Below are 25,223 nucleotides of genomic sequence, written 5' to 3' on the forward strand. Positions count from 1 at the left end.
AAAATATATACTTTTAAACTATGATAAGAGTGTTCACACAGCCTTTGGCGCTGGTTTTATTGTATCTGTTTAAATTCATACCTTAGCTTAGGGCTACTCAACTTTGGAAGCCCTGGGGGCCACAATGATACTAACAGCACATGCCAAGGGCCACAACTTAAGTGTGGTTGCATATACATGCACATATGTATGCAAATAGCTTCTTTCACACTGACGGACATGAATACAAAGATTAAGGCAAGCCTATATAACACGTAGGCCCCATTTAAGTCAGTTTTGCTGATATTAATAAAATGCAATAGTTACCCGATTTCCACCCATATGACAGCATTTTTAATGAACAATGAGAATCCAGGAATTGAACTACTAAAACACATATCAACAGAAGACCATTATATTGACTACTTTTTTGTTTTGGCTTCACAACAGTCCAAGAATTTAACTACTAAAACACATAGCAATCCAGACTGCACTGTAAACTGTGGGCTGCAAGCAAACGGGCTGTGGGTGGCCCGTGGGCCGCATGTTGAGTAGCCCTACCTTAACTTAACCAAGGCAACTTTTTTTGTGCAGAGAAGCCTCTAATTTCACATTACTGTGATGTCACCTTCCCAATTCTCCAAACATTGTCAGAGTTCTTCTGGAAGTAGCTCAATTTCAGGCCCCAAAAAATCTTGGTGTTTATAATCTGGAGAAAATGCATTAATAAAAACAAACCTTTCAGAAAAGCTTACCTGTCTGTAATATGTCCTCAAAGTGCATCCCCTTCTTTTTCCTTTTCAGACTATCTATCTATCTATCTACCTACCTACCTACCTACCTCGTGGTTTTTGTTATTTATTAGGATAGGTACTGGAATTTGAGTTTCCTTGCTTTTATGAATTAATCTGACCCTTCACTTTTAAATCAATTGCAAAAGAGGCAAGAGGAAATGATGTCTAGTGGCTAGAACAGGGGATTGAGAGTTAGGGAGTTAGGGTTTCTGGAATTTATTGACAGTTCTGTCCTTTCTCAAGATGACCATGTGCAAGTCACATGAGCTGTTTGTGGTTCCGTTTACCCAGTTGAAAAATAGAATAATACAAGGGTTCATGAGGCAAAATAAATGTCTCCGAGTGTGTGAGAGACAGAGACAGAGAGAATTTTAAAAAACACGGCGAGGACAAAAGAAAAGTGTTTGGTGGGCATCGAAGTTTTAGAATTAGTATATTTTCCACATACTCTTTTATTAAAGCATCCAGAAACAAATGTTACCCCAGGCTTTGTATACAAGACTTTATTTAAATGATGTAAGGCAAAAAATAACCTAATGTAGATCCATGTTGGCTTACAGGGAAAGGGGTCATGAAGGTGGGACAGAGTGTGAAGTGTTATGAACAGGGATGCAAGTGAGAATGTTGATTGCAATAGTAACCACTGGAGACTATGGATACTGACATTTCACATGACAGGGATATTAACCTTTCGCAGCCTTTTGCACATTAGGTACAAAGTGCCAAGTAATAGCGCTCTTAACAGCACCCATGTGTGACACACTTTTTTATTACAGTGGCATGGACAGCTCTGGTTCCTCTCATTACCCTCACAGGCAATTGACTTCAATGTCCTTTGTCGACATGGAAGGTGAAGCAGGCCCAAGCTCTGTATCAGCATCAGAAAGCCTTCCACGTAGCTCAGCCAAAGCCATGGCTATTCTTAAAATCACTCAAAATTATTTTACTTGCATCCACAGTAGGGTAACCAGTTAGCAAGTGTGAAAAAATCAGGACAGAAGACAAAGTCCCAAATATCAAGACTATAAAATCAGAACATCTGGTCACCCTAATCCAATTCTAAGCCAAAGAAGGTTATGTTTTGCTCATATATGAGTGGCCATGGTATCGGTATTGAAAGCAGCTATGTTGCTGCTTGAACAGAAGAGCAGCAGAGAAATTAGGGCATTGGGAATGGAGTATTGGCAGACAACAGTAATTGATACTGCTCTTACCTGTTGTTTACAAGCTTACTTACAAGACTGCAAGCAAATCTGGTTGTTATGAAAACAGAGTAGCAGTATGTCAATCCAAGGAGAGGCCTGGGAAGAGGAAACAACTGCCATGGACTTCCTTCCTCACAGGAAATATTAAGAGACTGTTCATAAAAGAGATCAAGCATCTGCAACCAGTTGGCCTCATCCAGACAAAGTATCCAGGCAAAAATAACCAAACAGCAAATGTAAATAACAAGGAGCACAGGAATACCGAGTATTTTGTGGAAAAGCATATTCTTGCCCTAAGGACTTATCTACACTTGCACAATAGCCCATATTGTAAGAAAGATGTCTGTAAGAAAGTTAGATGGGGTGTGTGATCAGTTGGCAAGAGTAAATGGGACAAATGTCCGGGTTTTATCAAAAAAAAAAAAAAGTCAGGGCGACAAGAACAGGGCTTGAAATAGGATCTGTATGAGCCAAACTGGGATGTATGGTCACTTTACCTGTAATGCATTTAAAGTCTGTTAGCAAGTTCCCTCTCAGTTGTTTTTATTCAAGACTAAATTTGTCCAGTTTTTAATCTTTCCTCATAGATCAGGTTTTCTAAAACTATTGTTGTCACTCTCCTCCAGGCTCTTTAATTTGTCCATGTCTTTCCTGAAGTGTGGAGCCCAGAACTGTGCATATTCAATCAGAGGTCCAATATGACCCCCAGATCCTTTTCAGTGGTACTATTGTCTAGCCAGTTGTTCCCTATTTAATATTTGTTCATTTTATTTTTATTTTCTAAGTATATACTTTGTACTTTATTGTACTGAATTTCATCTTGCCGATTTTAGACAAATTCTCCAATTTATCAATGCCCCTTTGAATTCTAATTGTGTCCTCAAAAATACTTGTCACCCTTGTCCCAGATTTGTGTAATCCACTAATTTTATGAGCATACTTTCCACTATACAAGTTACCAGTGAAAACACTGAATACAGTAGTACTAGACCTGGAGTAGACCCCTAGGTATGTACTCTCAGCTGGACAGCAAATTCAAGATAACAACTCTTAAATAACTTTTTAACCAGTAGTACACCAGCCTTATAGTAATTGCATCTAGATCACATTTCCTTAGATTGCTTCTGAGATCACATGGGACCGTGTCTAAAGCTTTACTAAAATCAAGCTATAATACCTCTTCTGTTTCCCTGTCATGAAGTAGGCCAGTATTCCTGACAAAGAAAGAAATAGGATTGGCTTAGCATGAACATTGTTCTTGATAAATCCATGTTGCTAGGCCCTCACAAACTGATTATTTAAGAATATGTTTCAGTATCCTCCTAGATAGGAGTATCCTTGCAAAATGGGAGAGTTTGCTTGGAAAATTAGATGAAAATGAGCACGGGGGGATCCTTTTAGTTGAAAACTTCCATGGAATACTTTGGCTTCTCAGTGAAAAGTTAAAAACCAAAACATTTCAATTCAAAATACCACAGTAGTGACTCATGAAGGTGGTTGTTCTGTTGCCTCCATTCTTCTCTGTGGGTTGGGTTCTTTGGCCAGACTGTATCTTCTGTGATGCCCCACAGTCTCTTCTCTTGCTGAGCCACAGAGGTACATCAGTGGAGTCTCTGGCTGTGGTGCCTCATGGAGATACAATCTGGCTGGGGAAATTTGATCCATAGTGGAGAATGGAGATGCTAAGCATCAAGACTAAAACTCCCATGAAGCACTATGACAGCATTTCTAACTTACACTTTTGCAATGTTGTGGGGGAGAGTTGACAAAAAGCTGAAATTTTCCATCAAATCTACACAATATTTTGTTGATGGTCACTTGCATTAGCTGTCTCATCCATTAGGGAAACATTGCTCTCTTGCATTGCTCTGGGGAGAACATTCTGTGTGTGGTTTGGGAGTAATGAGAGGCTTTATTTGGGGGACAGGGAAAGAATCCCTTTGTTCCTTGAATCCTTTCACAAGGCCTGTGAATTATTGCAACCTGGGGAGGGGCTGGTAGAGACTCATTCTTACTTCACCAGCCCCCTAATTAGAACCAAGCAACAATGGAAGATACAGTGGTTAGGGAATACACAGGTAGCCACCTCATTAGTTTCCAGATAGGGACATTGTCCCAAGAGGCAATAAGAGCCTTGAGGAGAGGAGGAGCCCTTTTACTGAATGAACCCCAATATGATGGGCAGAAGAGCTAAAACCTGGGGGACAGTCTTTCTTCCCTCCAGAATCTCCTGAAGAAGGCCAGGGAGGAAAGATAGACTAATAGGATAATAGTTTGTCATAGAGGCAATGGATGGATTTACTCATATGCTGTCAGCTTTTGAAGAGAGAAAATACCCTTTCTTTTTTTCCTCTTATAATAAAAAAAAGTCCAGAGATAATGAATGCAAATTATTTAAATTATGCTGCAATCTGAAACTTAGAAGCAAGGAGCAAGATCAGTAGAATCCCCAAGTTGATGTTTGCAATGAAACATGATGAGGATCGTCTCCTAAGTGAGAACAAATGACTTCCTAAACAAAACAGTTGCAGAACGTCGTCAGCAGCTGAAGGTGATGCAAGTACAGTATGCAGCAGGAGTGAAAGTTCTAGCTCCTGATGCCACCCGGACCCAGTAGTTTTTTGAAGGACAAAGAACGAGTGCAACCTTGTACCGGTCAGATACCTTCTGCCAGATGGGAATTAGCAGCAATGGTACACTAGGGAGTTAAGCCCGCATTGCTGATTCAGTATTTGTTAGTGTGGTAGGTCATTCCAGCACAGAAGCCAGCAATGACCATGCTTTGCAGTACTGAAAGCAAGACAGAGGAAGAATAAGGGTCATTAAAACACTTGCAGCTGAAAAAAATATTTTTCAAACTGGCAGGTTTTGAATCCACTCTAGTCAGTGGAAATTCACAAAATAAACCTTACCATAAAATGTATCTTCCAAGAGTTTCCTTTTTATAGCAGGCTTTATTTTTTTTAATTGATATTCAGTCTTGGAAGATATTTACAGCTCTTAGGAGCAGTGATTCCTGTCTTTCTTACTGTTTTGATGTTATAGACTGAAGAACACCATTTGACATGCTGATCTTTAATATCAACCAAAGGTAGACTATAAAAGCAAAGGAAAAGTATGATGGGGTGTCTGTCTTTCCTGCACTTGCCCTTTAAGGGTTAAAATCCAGCCCTGGCAGAGGGCTGGAGCTGTGGAGCCAGCAGCTGTGGCAGACATTAGCCATTTAGGGCCCAGCTGAGGACAGTACAAATAAAGGCTCATGGGGGGAGGAAGGAGCAGGAGGGACTTAGAGCTGGGCTGGGGAAAAGCAGGCAGAGCTGGGGAAGCTCTGGCCAGAAAAGCTCCCTGGCTGCAGGGTCTAAAGCAAAGCCTGAGGGTACTAGGGTTGCAGGGAGGCAGCCAGGGAACCAGAAAGCAGTAGGTCCACACCCCCTTGCCAATGATGAGTGTCCATTTCAGACTTCAGTTTGTGCCTGTGGCAGGGGCCAGATGAAGACTGGCAGTGGGTCACTGAGGCAGGATGGACATAGGAGGTTGGGAGTTTCCTGAAAAGGAGGACTCTAGAGAGTGGGGGCACTGCAGCAGGGCAGTACCCAGAGGGGAGGGCACCACGGTCTAGGAGGGAAGTGGATCTGAATATAGAGTGGCAGAGCCAATAACAGGTAACAGCAGGTAAGACACCAGCTGGAAGGGGTGCTCCAGGGTTGAAGAGCTAATTCCCAGAGTCACCAGCAGGAGGTGTTGCGGCGGTGAGTTGTGCCATGTTACAAAAAGACATTGGTTTGCGTGTTGTTTAGGGCCACTCCTTGCAAAATATCAAAGGTGCAGGGCACCCAAATCTGCAGATGATGTAAACATGGAGATGTGGGTGCTTAACACCTCTGAAAATTAAGCTCCTAATACTTTGTATTAATTAATCACACCTGAGATAATGCTAGGGGTCTGTTCTCAGAGATTAAACTATCTGTACCTATGAAGCCTAGTCACAATTCAGGGAATAAGAAGCCACTGTTTGTTACATGCACTATTCAAACCAGCCCCCAACAGACATCACCCTTATGAATCCTCTGAATCCTTCTGTTCAGAGCTCAAAATGGATTGTGATTGAACATCTTTGCTTATGGATGATGAAATACCATAAATAGATCGTTCTCGAATAGTCCAACATTTATCAAGGAAATTAGTTCTACCATGACTTGGGATATGGGAAAGTGTTTTGGTCCCCTCCTCCTCCCCCCCATTTCCCCTTTGGTTCCCCCTCCCCCACCCCGCCCCCCCATTTCCCCTTTCACTTGCCATGACAGAAACCCACTTGCCATGACAGGAATCCATTGTATTAATCACACCACAGGCTGAACCTCTCTAATCCAGCACTCCCTGATCTGGCAACATCTGTGGTCCTACATGATTTTAGTTAGACAGATATCCACTTATCATGAGTGTGGCCAAGTTTTGCATAGTCCCATAAAGTTTATTTACAGCCACTAGTCCTGGCTCTCAGTGTTCTGTGCTTTGATTTAACTTTAATTTACCCCTAAATGTCTTTTAACATCCCCGTAATGTTGGAAATGGAAATGTTGGTAAGGCTGCTAGACAATATTGACCTCCCATGGTCCAGCATATTCTCTGATTTGGTACTGGTCAGAACCTGAGGGTGCTGAACTAGAGAGGTTCAATCTGTATTAAACCCAGGTATCTGGTGCAAGACTTTCTATGGAATTAAAGTTGTGAAGGGAAAACTTAAAAAGATAAACATGGGTTTGGGAAGAAAGTATCTGGGTGCGTCTAGACTGGCAAGATTTTGTGCAATAACAGTCACTTTTGCACAAAATCTTGCCGCCTGGCTAGACTGGCCGCGAGTATTTGCGCAAGAACGCTGACTTTGTACTGTACAAAATCAGTGGTTTTTGCGCAAATACTTTGATGCTCCCACTCAGGGACAAGCCCTCTTGCGCAAGTATTCTTGTGCAAGAGGGCCAGTGTAGACAGGCAAGTTAATTTCTTGTGCAAGAAAGCCCAATGATTAAAATGGCCATCGGAGCTCTCTTGCACAAGAGAGTGTCTACACACTGGCACAGATGCTTTTGCGCAAAAGATGTCTTTTGTGCAAAAGCATCTGTGCCAATGTAGACGCTCTCTTGCGCAAATACTTTTAACAGAAAAACTTTTCCGTTAAAAGTATTTGCGCGAAATCATGCCAGTCTAGACGCAGCCTCTGAGTGTTGCATTACTTCTGGGTATTAGGTGAAATATGAATTGTCTACAATTATAGAAAGAATTAGAATAAGGAGACTTGAGTGACTCATACCTAACAAGAAAAACTTCTTTGTGTCTATCATAGTGAAGAAATTCTGCAAAAAATAAATTTCAATCAAAACAGATTTTATATAAAACATATTGAAATAAATTATGTTTTTCTTATATATTAAAAAGAAGATTGGTGAAGGGACTAGGGAAACCTAACAAGCATATATTATTATTCACTGCATATGTAGCATGGCAGGAAACGTTAATCAAAGACTTGGGGTGAAGGCCCAGAAGCAGTATTATTACCCCAAACAACAACTAATAAGGGTGAGCCATAGTACTCTGGGAAGACTGAAGTCCAGGTGTTCAGTTTTTAATCTTCATTATCTCACAATACAACCACATACTGATGCTAAAGGAGGGTCCCCCTGCTGAGGCAGAGGAGACAGACTGCAAAGAGAAACGTAACTGTGGAAGAAAATTAGGCAGATACATCCTGCAGGAGCCAAAAACCACTATTGCATCTGGTTCCTGCAGTTTTTCTAACCGGTAACAAAATTACCACATGGACAGGTCAGGGGAACAGAGCTGAAAAGCTATGCCCTTCCCACTCACTGACACGTGTGAAATTTAGACAGAGATGGCTGAACTAATTCACAGCTGTCAGTCTTATTAATGCAAGTGAAGTGCACCCGGGGACACAGAAAAACAGATGTGAATGTTGCTTGTTCTGAACTAAGTGTAATGGCACCAGCCTGTGTTCCTTCACTGCCAAAGATTTTCACGCTGTCAGTGCCACTGACCATGTGTGTGAATTTCACAAGGCCAGATGACATAGCAAGCTGATTGGACATTTTATTCCTTCCTGCCTTTGCAACTTTGTGATGCAAATCAGGGTCTCCTGGTTTTAAAACTGCTTTTCCAGGCTTTATTTCTGCATATAAGTGCAACTGGTGCTGGTCTGAGAGCCTTGAAGACTGCAGCTATTGTTACTCCCAGAATGAAAGAGCTGGGGCATCAGCAATACAAGTGTCCCTGCTTGACCCTGTCAATGTGCTGCAGCCCAGACCTGTTCATGCAAAAAGAGGATATTTCCTTGGGCTGCTTGTTGTCCTTGTTCATTTGGTTCAGGCTGCCCATAAAGGGAGAGAAAAAAGAGTGCCAGCTGTGACTTGATAAGGAATCATGTGCACGAGGAAATTAACTGAGATCACAAACATACTATATATGTCACTGGACGGGGTGAGGGGTGGGGAATCATTTGATTTTGCTCATTGCTGGTATGGTAAAACTGTTCTCAAGGGGACAGGAGAGGATCGATTTTTTTTTGTCTTGTCATAAACTTGTCAAAAAGCAAATGTCACCAGCTACCTTGTGTACATGAACATTCTGTTAGTGCCTATTCACTAGGGATAGAAAGCTTCAGCACTTCCCAAAACATATTTAACATGATGAGAGTTAAGCCATTTTGAAACCCTTTAAAAACATCACGTGAAACTGACTCAAAGCTCCAAACCCAGAGCCTTGATGAGGATAATAAGGAAGTTAAATCAACTTTACTCTGGGATTACCTTGCCCTTCCAGGTGTCCCCTTGGTCAGAAGTAATTTATTAGAAGATTAACTCTATTAAAAAGAACTCTCTATCCTCCTTGGAAGCATTTTCTTCCAAAGACTAAAGAGCTTATGTTAGTCTTTAAAAAGCTGGTTAATAAAAAAGATGTCTGTGTTAATTTCCCTTCCATTCTTTGAAAGGAGCTGGCATACAAGAGATTGTAGGTGGGTGTCCAGCTAGCCATGCTATCCATTCACCTCCATTTCTTTCCTAAACAAAGATACAAATTCAATCTGTTCAGACGTTTTTTGTGCCTCATATTACATTTCTATAAGTTCAGTCAAGTTTGAGTGATGGGTAAGCTGTCTACATCAACCAATTTCAATTTGCATATTTAAGTTATTAATTTACAGTACATTGGCTGAATTATTCTCTTACATAGCTGCATAGTAAATAATACATCAGAGGGAGGCTTTAAGATATTCCCAAAGTATCCTAGAAGACAGGGTCAACAGCATATTTATTAACTTAAAAAATAGATCAATCTGTCCTTGTAGGAGCAGGATAAAAGGTGGCTCTGTCAGTAAGAAAGTATTAAATCTCCACCTGTTAACTCAGAATTACAGAGGAAGCAGAGGGTGTTTAAATACCAAATCAATGCTTGCATGATCAGATATTCACATCTGTTCCTCTGAAGTCTATATAACTATGTCGCTTAAACGGAGAAAGATAATTATATCTGTTTCTTAAGTAAGGACAATAAAATATTAAAATAATGTAAAGGTCCTGGCTTGAGGGAAGAAAAATCCTCAGTCCTTTTTTATATATGAATAATAGTACTTAACACTTATATACAGCTTTTCATTCGTAAAACTCCAAGTAATTTGCAAAACTTGGTGTCATTGTCCTCACTGTGCAAAAGGGAAAATGGCATCAGATGTTCATGTGGTTGATTCATAGGCAGGGGCAGAGCCAAGGAATGGATCCTAGATATTCAAATTGGCTACCTGACACCTTATTCACTGAACTGTCATTTCTGAATTCTGTGTATTTATTAGGTTGTGTTGTCCATTATAGCCTAGGAGGTTAAACAGTAAACTATGGACCCAAATTTGAGCATGTTATAATGCAAGGTTTCCTTGTGCACCTAAAATTCCCACTGATTCCCTGACAACTTTTTGACTTCAGCAAGAATTTCAAGTGCATTAGGAACTCAGGATCAGTCCCTATAAAAATAAAGGATAACAGAGTGAAACAATTAACTCTGTGTATTTGCTTGGTCCACAATAGTTTGTAAATGTACTAGATTTTAGTTGAATTGTAGAAAAAGAATTAGCAGATAAAATTGGTGGGGAACGGGGCAAAAGATGATGCATCTCCTTTTCTATTCTTTGGGCATAAGTTTAACTCCAGTTCTCCACTCTTGAACTGTTCTTATGGAATACCATCAAGACCAGTGGCACAGTAGTCTAGGAAGTAGTCTAGATGCAGTTCTTTCAAGAAAAAAAACCTTTTTCAAAAGAACTCTGTAAACCTCATTTTTTGAGGAAGAAGGGTTCTTTCGAAAAAGGAATTTTTTCTGAAAGAATCATGTCTAGACTGCTTGTTTTTTCGAAAAAACCCTCTTTTGAAAAAGCAATCGGAAGAAGATATGCAAATTCACGCTGAATTTGCATATCTTCTTTTGAAAGAAAAACGTAGTCTAGACATGCCCCAGGTGCTTAATTTTTTCATAACTGTGATACCACAAGCATCACCATCTTGTTTTCTTCTGGGTTCATTTTTTAAATTATATTGTAGGGAAAACTATTTTACTAGGAGGGTGGTGAAGCACTGGAATGGGTTACCTAGGGATGTGGCAGAATCTCCATCCCTAAAGGTTTTTAAGTCCCAGCTTGACAAAGCCCTGGTTGGGATGATTTAGTTGGGTTTGGTCCTGCTTTGGGCAGGGGGTTGGATTTGGTGACCTCCTGTGGTCTCTTCCAACCCTGTGATTCTTTGATTCTATTTTGGTAGATCAGTTCATTCACAAAAATGTTCATACCGACACATAAGTTGTGTCTCAATATACTGGCAGTATTTTCCATTTAGTCCTTAACTATGAAAGCCATGAAAATGGACATCCAGTTAGTACCTTCAAAGTCCCAAATATACATTTCTGTTCTTTTGGCGGCTTCCTCAATGCACTGTACCATACTATTCTACCATTGATTATGATCATTGTGACAGGCCCTCCTGACTGCAGGTTCAAGACATTTCTTTTTTTCTTTAGTCCTCTTCGCCACACAGTTCTAATCCTTCAGTTCATTTCTTTTTCTCACACTATTTAATGGTGGTATCTGTAATCCAATGGGTTTGGGTTTTTTCATTCTCCTTACCCCCAGTTATTCTCCCGGGCTACGTCTAGACTGGCCCCTTCTTTGGAAGAGGCATACTAATTTCTAACTTTGGAATAGGGAAATCCGCGGGGGATTTAAATATCCCCTGAGGGATTTAAATAAACATGGCCGCCGCTTTTTTTCCGGCTTGGGGAAAAGCCGGAAAAGAGCGTCCAGACTGGCGCAATCCTCCGGAATAAAGCCATTTTCCGGAGGATCTCTTATTCCTACTTTCAAGGAACCCAAACCTATTCAAGTAGGAATAAGAGATCCTCCGGAAAAGGGCTTTATTCCGGAGGATCGCACCAGTCTGGACGCTCTTTTCCAGCTTTTCCCCAAGCCAGAAAAAAAGCGGCGGCCATGTTTATTTAAATCCCGCAGGGGATATTTAAATCCCCCGCGGATTTCCCTATTCCAAAGTTAGAAATTAGCATGCCTCTTCCGAAGAAGGGGCCAGTCTAGATGTAGCCCCACTCTTCCAACACAAAAGACATTTAGACATCATTCAATGTAGATTATTTCTTGGAAATCAGTATTGTGTAATTGTTTAGTGATGGCTTCATTAAGAAGCATATCAGTGCTAGTGTCGATGCAATAGAACCCATCTCTAGAGCTCTATTAAATGGAACATCACTGTTTCTGTTAGAAGCCAATGATCAAATTCTGGAGGAAGATCCACTCTCCTTAATGAGTTTCATGAAGGGTTTCTGAACTAAAATGTGACCCAAAAGTTACATAGTCACCAAAGGGATACTGAAACAAATACTTAAAGCAGTTCTTGTGCTGAAACCAGTCTGAAAATAGTCTGTGTTTGGAAGCAAATTCTAATAGATGCCCACTACTATCTGTTCTCATTTCTGGTAAGCTGTGTAGTTCCAATACCAGCTCGAATCCAGTTCTATTATGGCTAATTCTCATGGTCAAATCTCCTAAAATGTCAATATGAATTGAAGGTCTCACCCTAATACAAAAGTCTTTAAACATGGCATAAAAAGCACGTTCTCTTTTTCAGTATCAGAAATTGGACCATGTGGCACATATGCACTAAAAATTACTGTGCATCCTACCTTCAAATTGAAAATAGTAGCTACCATTGTGGAGAACGAGCTTGCCAAGTCGAGTGCAGATTACCCCCTCAGGGTATGTCTACACTACAAAGTTAGTTTGAACTAACGGACGTTAGTTCGAACTAACTTTCATAGGCACTACACTTGCGCTCCGTTAGTTCGAATTTAATTCGAACTAACGGAGCGCTTAGTTCGAACTAGGTAATCCTCATTCCACTAGTATTAAGCCTAGTTCGAACTAGTTAGTTCGAATTAAGGGGTGTGTAGCCCCTTAATTCGAACTAGTGGGAGGCTAGCCCTCCCCAGGTTTCCCTGGTGGCCACTCTGGCCAACACCAGGGAAACTCTACTGCCCCCCTTCCGGCTCCGGACCCCTTAAAGGGGCACAGGCTGGCTACGGTGCCCGTGCCAGGTGCAAGCCTGCCAGCACCCAGCCAGCAGACCCTGCACCTGGCACGGATCGAGCCACCCACCCGATGCCCCCCAGCCCTCCCCCTCTTCCCGGGACCAGGCTGGCGGCTCCTGGGAGCTTGCCCGGGACCGCAAGAGGCGGGCACCCGCCTGGGCTAGTGCGGACATCGTGGATCTCATCCACGATCTCCACTCTAGGCACAGGAAAGTGGCCGGCTTGGGCAGGAGAGCTGCCAGCCTGGCCACCCAGGAGCAGGTGTGCAAGAGAATCAAGGGGGTCCACTGAGACCCCCGACTCTGAGCCCTGAGCTTACAATGGCCGTCGTGTGTCAGACCAAAGGTCCATCTAGCCCAGTAGCCTGTCTGCCGACAGTGGCCAACCCTAGGGACCCTGGAGGGGATGGACCGAAGACAGTGACCAAGCCATTTGTCTTGTGCCATCCCTCTCCAGCCTTGCACAAACCTTGGGCAGGGACACCACTCCCACCCCCTGGCTAATACCACTCCATGGACCCAACCTCCATGACTTGATCTCACTTCCCTTTAAACTCTGTTCCAGTTCTAGCCTTCACAGCCTCCTGCAGCAAGGAGTTCCACAGGTTGACTCTTTGCTTTGTGAAGAACAACTTTCTCTTACTAGTTTGAAGCCTGCTACCCATTCCTTTCCTTTGGTGTCCTCTAGTCCTTCTTTATGGGAACTAATGAAGAACTTTTCTGTATGCACCGTCTCCACCCAACTCCTGCTTTTAGAGACCTCTATCCTGTCCCCCCTCCATCTCCTCTTTTCTAAGCTGAAAAGTCCCAGTCTCTTTAGCCTCTCTTCATATGGGACCTGTTCCCAACCCCTGATCATGTTAGTTGCCCTCCCCTCTCCCAGCCTCTCTCTTCCCCTCTCCCACCTCCTTGTCCCAGTCTCTCCCAGTTTTGTTCAATAAAGACAGATTCCATTTTGGAAGACACGTTATCTTTATTTTGTACATCAAGAAAAGGGGTTAGGGAAGGGTAAGTGGAAGGAGGTGAGGGAGGAATGGGGCACGAGCCCCCGATGGGGAGGACTGGGCTGGCTCTGCGGGCTTCTGGGGGTGGAAGCTCTCCTGCAGCCCCCCAATTGCCCTCTCTCCCCAGATGGCAGCCTGCGGCAAGTGCAGCCGGTCTGATGGCTGAGTGCTGTCATGTGCCCAGTGTGGGCACTCAGGGCACTCCAAGCCAGGACTGCTTTGCAAGCGGGGCACCCCTGAGAACTGTCTGTCCGGGGTGGGGGTCGGGACCCTTTAAGCACAGCTCACAGCTAGCCTGAGGCAGCATCTCCACGTTCTAAGTCCTCCTCTGATGCCCTGCCGGCACTGCTTCCGGCCATCTTTAACCCCCCTTCAGGGTCCACTTAATGTGGACACGCTAGTTCGAATTAGCAAAACGCTAATTCAAACTTGTTTTTAGTTCTAGATGCATTAGTTCAAATTAGCTTAGTTTGAATTAACTAATTCGAACTAAGTTAGTTCGAATTAGCGCTGTAGTGTACCCTCAGTGATAGAATCCCTCAGGGTATGTCTACACTACCCCCCTAGTTCAAACTAGGGGGGTAATGTATGCATACCGAACTTGCTAATGAAGCCCGGGATTTGAATTTCCCGGGCTTCATTAGCATAAAGCCGGCACCGCCATTTTTAAAAGCCGGCTAGTGCGAACCCCGTGCCGCACGGCTACACGCAGCACGGACTAGATAGTTCGGATTAGGCTTCTAATCCGAACTATCTATACGCCTCGAGGTGTACAGATAGTTCGGATTAGGCTTCCTAATCCGAACTATCTAGTCCGTGCCGCGTGTAGCCGCGCGGCACAGGGTTCGCACTAGCCGGCTTTTAAAAATGGCGGCGCCGGCTTTATGCTAATGAAGCCCGGGAAATTCAAATCCCGGGCTTCATTAGCAAGTTCGGTATGCATACATTACCCCCCTAGTTCGAAGTAGGGGGGTAGTGTAGACATACCCTCTGTGATATAATCAGAGTAACTCCTATGTGCCCATCAGGTGTGTAACAAGCGGGGTATACTTGGAAGAGCTCCACAGAAGCTTTGAAAGAAGGTATACTAGGCTAACACAAAGATGGAGCAAGAGATATACATGGCAGGAGTGAGTGAGAGCCCACAGTGCAATTCACAGATTCCAAAGTCAGAAGGAACCATTGTGATCAGACAGCCTGACCCCCTGCACAACCCAAGCTTTAGATTAGTCATAGAACACGTATTTTAGAAAAACATCCAATCTTGTTTTTAAAATTCCAGCAGGGAAGAATTCACCTTAACCTTTGGTAACTTGTTCCCCTGGTTAATTACTCTCACTATGAAAAATGTACACCTTATTTCCAGTCTGAATTTGTCTGTCTTCAATGTCCAGCCCGGGAACTGGGTTGCAATTTCTCTGCTAAACCAAGACCCCATTATCACATATTTGTTCCTGTGACAGAGGGCTGGGCAGCAGCAACCGGCCAATGCTCTGATCACTGGAACTCCAATTAGTTGCCCTGGAGCATACCTGACTATGGGAATTCTGCCACACTGATAGATTGAGATGGGCTGGAGAGAGTTAAAAGGCTAATTAACTCAGTAGCCCTGAGGGTACAAAAGGCACAGAAAGGAAATTAAAATGGGGGAGGATAGTGAGTGAAGGACCCCAGAGAGAGAGGTTTGGGAAAGGGGCAGGGTGCAGGAAGGCAGGCTTATCTGTAGCATTGAAGCCAGGAGCTCTCTCTTCGTTCCCAGCCTCGGGAACCGAGAGTACCATATTACTCATGGTATGAGGCAGCATAGGCTGTGCAGGTGGTGCAAAAGGACACTGTCTACAAACCGCACAAGCTGTTTTACCTAAAGATCTAAGGTGGGGTGGGCAATGATTTTTGACCCCCTGCACAACTCAAGCTTTAGATTAGTCATTTAACACGTCTTTTAGAAAAACATCCAATCTTGTTTTTAAAATTCCATCAGGGAAGAATCCACCTTAACCTTTGGTAACTTGTTCCCCTGGGGCCGCTCCAAGAATTTGGAAAGTGGTCGAGCACTGCACTTTTTCATGATATTAATGGAGGAAGTGTTGGGTTTGGGATGGAGATTGGGGTAAGGGATTGGGGTGCAGGAGGGAGTGTGGGGTCTGGGAGGGACTTTGGGTAAAGGAGGTGGTTGTGACCTAGAGCACTGGACTGGAGTGCAGGGGGTTGGGTGCAGGGGTCTGGAATGTGACCTAGGGCTAGGAATTGGGGTACAGCAGGGGGTGCAAGGGATTGTGATGCAGGAGTTTGGGTTGTGACCTAGGGAATGAGGGGATTGTGATCTGGGGCAGGGGATTGGGGTGCCAGATCTGGGAGGGGATATAGGTGCAGGAGGAGGACAGAGGGCTTGGGTATGTGGAGTAGGGGGGCAGGATTGGGCACGGAGGGTTGGGGAAGGGAGGAGCTAGGGTGCCAGAGGCAGGCTCTGGCTGGGAGACTTACCTGCATGACTCCTGGCCTGCAGCCCAGCACATTTCCAAAGCAATCTCTCTGCCTGCCTCCCCCCCCCCCCCACACACACACACAAGCTGCAGGGCCGTGTCTGTGTGTGAATAACTATGAGCCCTGGAGGGGAAGGGCGTGTGGTGCTTCATGGCTGCCTCTTATTCAAACAGACAGCTCCCATTGGCCAGTTTCTAGCCAGAAACTAGCACTTTCATTTGCTACTTACATGTTCTTTGGAGCCCAATCCTGGTGACTTTCACAGAGCCCTTCCTTCACTTTAAAACAATGGAAGATGCTGAGTACCCATCAGTTGGGCCAGAGGGCTGCAATCTTGCAATTTTATCAAAGTAAGCGGAACACACATGCAGACCATCCCCCACACCTGCCTGAGTCACATTGACTTTAGTGTCATTCTGCACAAATGTAAGTTTTCATTTTGGTTTATAGTCCATTTTGAATCCTGGCTTTTGTGTATTAATACTGTTCTACAATATTTGGGCTGCAAATATTGCAGAAGAATTCAATATTAAAAAACCTGAAAAACTAATTTTGAGCATGGACTAATACTGCTGTTTTAAACCTAATTTAAGTAGATCCCTGTAAACTTATGATTCAAAATAAGGCTTTGTCTTGATCATCCATTAATTTAAAAATAGTATAAATGTATATTTTCCCCTACATTTTCAGTTTAGTTTGTGCAACTTTGTCAGCAATTGGTGCCATTATGATCAGTGTCTCTTGTTGGAGGGCATACAAGCTTACTTTCGTACAATTTTGTTAAAAAAATGGTTTTGGAACACTCTCAAAAATTGTCAGGGGGACTTAGAAGGAGGAACAGTATTTGAAAGTGGTTTAAGTTATTTTTTAAAATTACCTACTGTCATGGAACCATGGGGCCAGAGCTGTGGAGCGGCCAAAATGGCGCAGCTTCTGTGGCGCGTAGTCCAGGGAGGGGGAGCGCTTCACCAGCAAACTGCATTGGAACGCGACTGGGAGAAGCCTCAGCGGTGCATGGGTCAGAGAGCGCCGACGATAAAGAGGTGTGGGATGATAAAGAGGTGTGGGCGGGGTTTGATGGGAAGCACGTCCAGGAATGAGGTGATGGGGCATGTAGAATCGGGAGATGGCACAGACGTGAGGGGCGGGGCACAAAGGACATGGGAAATAAAACCGAGGGCACTGGAAGGAGAAGGGGGGGAGGAAACTGGCGAGGAGGCGAGGTGAGCAAAGCCTGGCAAAGGCTTGGGGGGAAGGAAGTGACCTAGGATAGGGCTGAGTGCATGCCCGAGGGTTGGTATGTTTAAGGGTAATGCCCCGCCAACCAGAATGGGGAAGGATCCCTGTCCTTAGGGCCCTAGGTTGGGACCTGGAAAGTGGGCGGGCCCAGGTCCCTCTTCTGCCCCAGGGTTAGAGTTGCTGTGGAGGGTGTAAATAGCGTCTCTTGCACTGGATGTAAGAAACTGTAGATTAATAAAATATATGTGGGAATGAAACAGGTGTCTTGGGAGGGTGATTGAGAGTAACCTGGTCATCCAGGAGAGGGCACGCTGGGCTGCAGAGTGCCAAAGATGGTGGAGAATGTGGGTAGATACCCTCCCCTAGGATGTAGCAGGGGCTAAGCAGACTTGAAACTGGGTGTGTTTATTTCAAGGAGTTAACATGGAAATGAATAAGTTATTGGAGTTATTGCATAGGCTTTTGCACAAGAAGGAAGCAGTATAGACGTAGGCTTAAAGTGGTCACTGCCCTCAGTTTGGTGGCTCCCAACCATTGAATCCATATATACATAAGTCCATCTCCTCTCCTCAGTGCCCATCCTCAATATTCCTTTCCTGCCCACCTGGGCCGTGTCCAGACTCAGGGGTTTTTTTGGGAAAAGTAGCCTTTTCCCGAAAAAACTTCCCCTGCGTCCAGACTCAAGCCGCGTTCTTTCGAAATTATTTCGAAAGAACGCGGCTTTTCTTTCGATGGCGGTAAACCTCAATTTACGAGGAAGAACGCCTTCTTTCGAAAGTTCCTCTTTCGAAAGAAGGCGTTCTTCAATGTAAAGAGGCCGTCTTTGAAAGAGAGCATCCAGACTCGCTGGGTGCTCTCTTTCGAAAAAGCGGATTTCTCTTTCGAAAGATCCGCCTGCAGTCTAGACGAGATCTTTTGAAAGAGGCTCTTTCGAAAGATGCTTTCGAAAGAGCCTCTTTCGAAAGAAGCCTGCAGTCTAGACATAGCCCCATTTACAGCTAATTAGGGGATGGGTGGGGATGTAAGAAAATAGAACAGAATGGAATGGAACCCATCACCTCATCAATAACTGAAATCTTATGCGTGGTCTCTACCGAGAGTTGAAATTACCCGAAGTTAATAAAATAGCTGTTTTGGTATTTATTAAGTGCCCTTTTTAACACTTCATGCACAGACAAAGGAGACCAGATTTTGGAATGTTGCCAAAAGTGGCTTCCCTGTGAACAAACTGCGACCTTGTATTTGTGTTCCAAAGTTCAGAAAAATCTGTACATCCACTGGAAAACAAGAATTGGAAATTAAAGCTGGAATTGGCTGCTTTCCTGCAGCACTGCCTTCTGTGCAACGTATAACTATTTAACAACATTTATTGAGGATTTAAGTCTACTATTTATTGTAGATTTCAATAAAAGCAATTGCTCTGGAAACCCTGAGTGCTGGTTGATAAGTGTGTTACCAATTCAATAAGTACTGTAGCGTTTCTTTAAAGCAACACACCAATGATTTGATGAAATATTCTATCAACTATTTTCCTATAATTATACGTTTTATTTAGCATGAGAAAACCTAATGGATCCAATTCTGTTCACAGTTACAATGCAATGGTGGAATCCTGTAGACCTGCTTAGGATTGTGCAGATCAGAGCACAGAATCAGAGCAGAATTTGGCACAGTATCCTGTAGGAAGAATAAATCTGCGTATTTATTGAAGAAGGAAAGAAATTATCCATATTGTCATCCTATCAGTTACCCATCAAGGCAAAACAGATTCTTCATATACTAGCAATGACAAAATCTTTCATAGTTAGTCCCCACGGTCAGGAAGTACTCCAGACACTTGCTTCCTTCCCTCCTTTGTGCTGATGTCTCAAACACAGTAGTCTCTCGTCTCAGTTTTTAGAAGTCCTGATAATTCTTAAGAAGGGGATTACATACCACAAACATCTCAATGTTTGGTAATTATCTTAAGTGCCAGGCTGGGAACATGGGGAATCACCATGAAACATTAGATCAGTACTGGGAATCCAGTCCAGCAGAGAGATGAAACTGCATGTCATATATGTAAAATTATGTACCTCAGGCAGCAAAAAAGCAAACAATGCAGGAGCTGAGCAGAGAATGGCTGATCTTGAAAACAGCAAATCTGATAGCAAATATGAGTACTTCATGTTACATTGTTGCTAAAGAAATAGAAACGTATTGCCAGTTCTCGTGTGTGTGTGTGTGTTTTGTATATACTGGAAAAGCATGCACGTAAAAGTAGGGATCATCTAGGACTATTAACATAGCATATTTTATTGCATCCCCTAGGCTTGGTTATCAAGAATCAGGTTTCAAATAAGTAGGTTCCATGGAATTTTTCGAGGTTCAAATTCTAATAGGTTTGTTTCTGCCCTTCATCTTCCAAGGTAAATAACTCAAGTACTATGTAATTTACAATGCGGGAGGCCGTTTGGGGCGACGTCTCAAAAATCAAAGTGCAGTCTGCTCTATGTGCACATTAGAGGTCTCCTAGTGTTTCTCTGAAGAATATGAGTTTACTGTAGTGTCCTTGGCCAAAATTTTCTTCTCTAGTGTCACAAATTGTGGTGTTCACTCTTATTGCTGCCACTTCTAGAGCGGAAGTATTGTGTGGATATAGTGTGTGAAGCACTTGGGTTGAAGCTCACAATATCAGTGCAGAGTATTAATATTATAGGAGAAAAATAGACTCTGCTTGCTCATCTTGACAGGTTCATCACAAAATGTCTGAAGTATTCTGAGATCAGCAGGCCTTGATCTATAGTAAAATTAATGTGCTGCTTTAATAATATTTCATGATGCATCTGTAATCAACACGGCAACGTGATTAGAATAGTAGAAATGGACTCTTATTTATGTTTACTAATATATTGTTTTCATGTTTCCAAATAATTAAACAATTGTTTCATACTTACTATTCATTATTATTCTTTGTGCTGTCACTTTCCTAAATTGTATACTGGTAGGGGAAATCTGCATTTGATAAGGCTTGATTTCCAACCATTGCACTCTGTTCTCAAGAGGAGATATACAGTACAACTGCATTTATCCAAAATATTTTAGGAACATCAAACCTATTTAGATAAGGGGATATATGATTGAGAGATGTAATAATACTTGGCACTTAGCACTTTACCGTTTCAAGGAGCTGTACAAGCATTTAATATATTAATTTTCTACCTGGTGGTATAACCTAGATTTAAATAGGAGAAAGTTTTGCATTAAAGGGGTTTTGCTTAAACCGGCATATCTTGTGTATATTATGCTTTCTTTAAAAATCTTCCTAACAGAACATAAAGGTGAACCTCCTGGCAAGGCTGTCCATTTCCAGAACTGGTGCATATTGTGTTTCTTAGTTTTAGTATAAGCATTTCTGTCTTATAGGAGCTGTCTGCTTGTTTGGTACTAATACAAACTGATTGGAACCATAGCTATTTTAAAACAACATGATCACAACATATTACAGGAACTAAAAATGCTAAAAACAACTGGCTAGTAAGATACCTTGATGAATAGTTATTGACAGGCCTTATCCAGGGATGAATTTCTACAAACTGTCAGTCCACTTTTACAACAATCATTCTTGGAAGAGGAAAGAGAAACTGTATAAATGATGGCACATATACAGTCTAAGGAAAGAAGGGATCTTACATTTGCAAAATCTGTAGATAACCTCTGGAAAATTAGATCTACATTTTAACAGAAAACAAGAGCGTGTGTGTGTGTGAGAGAGAGAATAAATAAAACCAAGCAACTGTATTGCACTGTGGATTATATGTAGTAGTTTTGCAGCATTTTCAAGTATTGCCCTTCTCATCTCTCATCCCATCACCCAAACACATGTATGTCCAGGGGCGGATATAGGGCAGGGCGAACGGGGCGGCCGCTCCGGGTCCCGCGCTTAAAAAAGCCCCGCGCATGCGCTGTGGCACCACCGCACATGCGCATGGCGTCACGGCGCATGCGCCGTGGCAAAGGGGGGGCCCCGCGGAGTTATGCTGCCCAGGGCCCCGCAAAACGGTCATCTGCCCCTGTGTATGTCTACACTGGCGTGTTCTCATGCAAAAATTCTTTTGCAGAAGAGTTCTTCTGCAAAAACTCTTCTGGAAGACAGCGTCTACACTGGCATGTGCTTTTCAGCAAGAGATGTGCTTTTGCGCAAAAGCATCCATGCCAGTGTAGACGTTCTCTTGTACAAGAAAGCTCTGATGGCCATTTTAACCATAGGGCTTTCTTGTGCAAGAAATTCAGGTTGCCTGTCTACACTGGCCTCTTGCGCAAGAACAGTTGCACAAAAGGGCTTATTCCTGAGTGGGAGCGTCAGAGTTCTGGTGCAAGAAGCCCTGATTTCATACATTAGAACATCAGTTTACTTGCAAAAGAACACACGGCCAGTGTAGACAGGCAGCAAGTTTTTGCGCAAGAGCAGCCACTTTTGCACATGATCGCACCAGTGTAGATGCAGCCATGTAGAGAGCATGGACTGGCTGTAGATTTGTGTTCAGTAGCATGCGAAGGTGGAGTCTCCCTGAATAGCTTCTCTGATGTTGCACCAATATCAGAGTTGAACTGCGTTGATCGCACTGCATTTAGGTCTGCCTGCTTAATCAAGGACGAAAAAGGATAGGATTTGTCCTTAGAAGATTTAAGGCTCTAAAATAGTTGTGTTGAACCTGAAAGGAATCAGTCACATAATTTTTTTTAATGTTTGGCTTTATATACCAATTTGTAGAAAAAAAGAGTCGCTATAATCACTTATGGCATAATACTGTGTTTGTCAATTTAAGTCAAGTGAAAGTCTCAGGGGAAAGATTGTTTGTCTGCAGTGAGCATTGGATTGGGCCCTTAACTTGCTATATTGCAGAATCATTAACTATAAAATTAAAATACATGAAAAATTACAGTCGTGCTCTACACATGAAAAGGTTAAGTGCTGCCTCAAGTGCTTTCAGTCAAAAGCTCTATTACCTACACAAGTTCTGGTTTTCTAACTTGAAACTACAGCAAAAAAGAGGATTCAGATACTTGGTACTTTTCATCCACTCAGGGACAATGTCTGAGAACAAAACGTGGTGTCATTAGTGTTTACAAAGTACTCCCATGAGTTTGCTGTTTGAATGTAAAGGGATCAAATCCTCAGCTGTTATAAATTGATGGAGCTGTGCTGGTTTGAGGACCAATTGAGGACTTGGCCCAAACTTTTTGTTGTTGTTTGTTATATTCTCCTCTCAATACATAAACATAGGCATAGTTTGACTTCTGCATTTCAGGAGGCAGCTCTGGCCAGGCCTGGGGGCAAATTCCATGCTTGCCCAAGGCTTGAAGTTTGGGGTGCTATCAGGCTTGCTGGAACAATGTATATAGTCGGGGTGCTGATAGACATTGAACCAAACTGTAAACCCCGTGTATGATGGAAACCACTGTCCTAGTTCCACCCCTATGATGTTAGGCCTCCTATGCTTGCCCCAAACTATAGCCACTTGCATAAATATAAAGATTTGATGTTTAGCAATAACATATGTTTGTAAATCCCATGAATACATATTTGGAGTAGAATATGTTATATACAACACACAGTTTATTTGTAATATATCTGTTAAATACCAGATCACAAATCCATTCTTTACTTGGGTGAAATTGTTAGTGACCAGTTTACCAGGTTTTCTTAATGAAATTTCCATTTCATTGACAAAGGGTTACTTGTCACAACTTTATTGGGCAGCAGACCTCAGTGCTAATTATTTCTGGTGTTGCCAAACATAAATATTAATCTCCAATACGAGTACAGGATTAGGGGAAGAGCTGTTCAAGGCATATTCCTAGGGCAAGAGTGGATAAATATCACTCCCATGGGCAAGATCTGGTCCACCAGAGTTAGCCCCTGGCAGGCCCCCTCAACTATAGTTACCTTTGCCACTGGAGGTACAGGCAATCGCAGCTCCCATTAGCCGTGGATCGCTGTTCCTGGCTGTGACGGGGCAGCCCCACCCCGCACTCAAGCCCAGGGAAACCACCTGGGGCCGGGGGCAGAGAAGGCCCCACCCACACAGCCCTACTGGGCATGCTCCAAAGGGAGCAAAGGTACAAAAGGCTGCTGGCCTGCTCCGAAGGGGCAGACTGGGACCCGAGCTGGAGCTAGTCACCACGGGCCAGAGAGGGAGTTGCCAAGGGAGCTGAGAGTGCTGCCGCCGGGCCTCCGCTGGGCTCGGCCCCAACGCCGGAGCCGCCGACCGACCCCCCGTGACCCGAGCACCGGACCGGACTCCGCCAACTCTGCGGCTGCCAGGGGGAGGACCACTACAGCCTGTCGACCGACGCCAACAGGTGGGACCGCGGCAGGCCGAGAGCAGGGGGTAGGAAGCGACCCAGGGCAGGGAGCTGTAGAAGCCCCCTGAGGGCTCGGGGCGTTGCGGGGAGGAGCCCCCGCCGAGCCAGTGGTGGGGACCACCCGCCACTACTAGGGCCCTGGGTCGGGGCCCGGTGGAGAGGGAGGGCCCGGGCCCCCCTACCCCTGCTGCCCGAGACCCTGGCAAGTGGGGACCGGGGTAACAAACACTGAACTGCGGACTAGGCCTCTGGGCCTGTAAACTGTGGACTAAGCCGGGAGGCCGTATTTCCCCTAGCACAGGGGCACTGAACTGTGGACTAGGCCGGGAGGACGTATTTCCCCTAGCACAGGGGCACGGAACTGTGGACTAGGCCAGGAGGCTGTATTTCCCCTAAGAGAGGGGCATTGTACTTTGAGGGCTAGGCCCAGGCGGGCCGAACTAGGCCCCGGATGGGGGTGGCAACCCCAAGACAGGGGGGGGCCCCCCTGACACTGGCCAATGGGAACTACAGGAAGCAGGGCCCCAGTCCACATTGCTTTCTGCCACTCCCACCCCTGTTCTAAGGTAATTTAACATTTTACAATTGTTGACTATAATAGTCAGAAAATACTTTTTTCCAATGTGTCTATCTGTAGACACATTCCAATTTCTGTAGCTGAGATTGCTGAGACATGGAATATGTCATTCAGCAAGAATACAGTGAGGTTTTGCATATGAGCATAGATTAAACTCATCCTTGGGTAATTCACAGTTCTTCATAGGAGCAAAAGCTCAGTTGGAGGACTTCAGTTCAGAACCGGATTCTAGTATGGGATGCTGTCTGAGATCTCTGTCAGCCTATAGTTCGTTATAAATATTGTTCAGGAAAGTAACCACAATAGAATGGTAGCTCGAATAGGAATGTAATAATTAATAAAGTTGCAGCCATTCAGAGAGAGCTTGATTCAAAGCAAACTGAATTCTGGAGATTCCTGTCAATTTGAATGAGTTTTATAGAAAGAGTTTAAACTGTGACCAGGTATGGACTTTTTATTTACTGATGCTAACACCAATGTTTGAATTTCTGCAAGGGCGGGGAGGGGTTCAGAAACAGCTAGTTCTGCTCCCACTGATGGCAATAGTAAAACTTCCACTGATTTCCATGGGGGCAATCTTAGGCGAAAGGGATGAGATTTTTTGAAAATAGCTCCCTCTCTCTTCTGAGTCATTCTGACATGTATCCTTTCACTCTGTAACACAAGGAGCTAACAATGAAGTAGTAGCCTCCTCAGAATTACTGGTTTAATCAGTGTTCATTAATCACATTCAATGGGAGCTGGGCACCTAAAAACCTTTTTTACCTTTGAAAATCTCTCCCATAAGAACTGTTTTATCACATTGGACCAAATCCATTTACCATATTGCCTTATTGCCTCCAAAGTGCTTACATATTATGGTGATGGGCACAATATAAGAATCTGGATTGAGAAGTAAGGGTACGTCTACACTAGCCCCCTAGATCAACCTAGGGAGGCTAATG

General features: G+C 43.7%; 1 long non-coding RNA gene across 1 annotated transcript in view; it reads left to right on the forward strand.

The window, feature by feature from the left end:
* The window catches only part of LOC142830673 (uncharacterized), a 35,761-nt gene that overhangs the window by 5,127 nt on the left and 5,411 nt on the right, over positions 1–25,223 (forward strand). The window lies entirely within an intron of this gene.

The sequence above is a fragment of the Pelodiscus sinensis genome, chromosome 9, assembly GCF_049634645.1.
Source record: "Pelodiscus sinensis isolate JC-2024 chromosome 9, ASM4963464v1, whole genome shotgun sequence".
NCBI classification, from domain to species: domain Eukaryota; kingdom Metazoa; phylum Chordata; order Testudines; family Trionychidae; genus Pelodiscus; species Pelodiscus sinensis.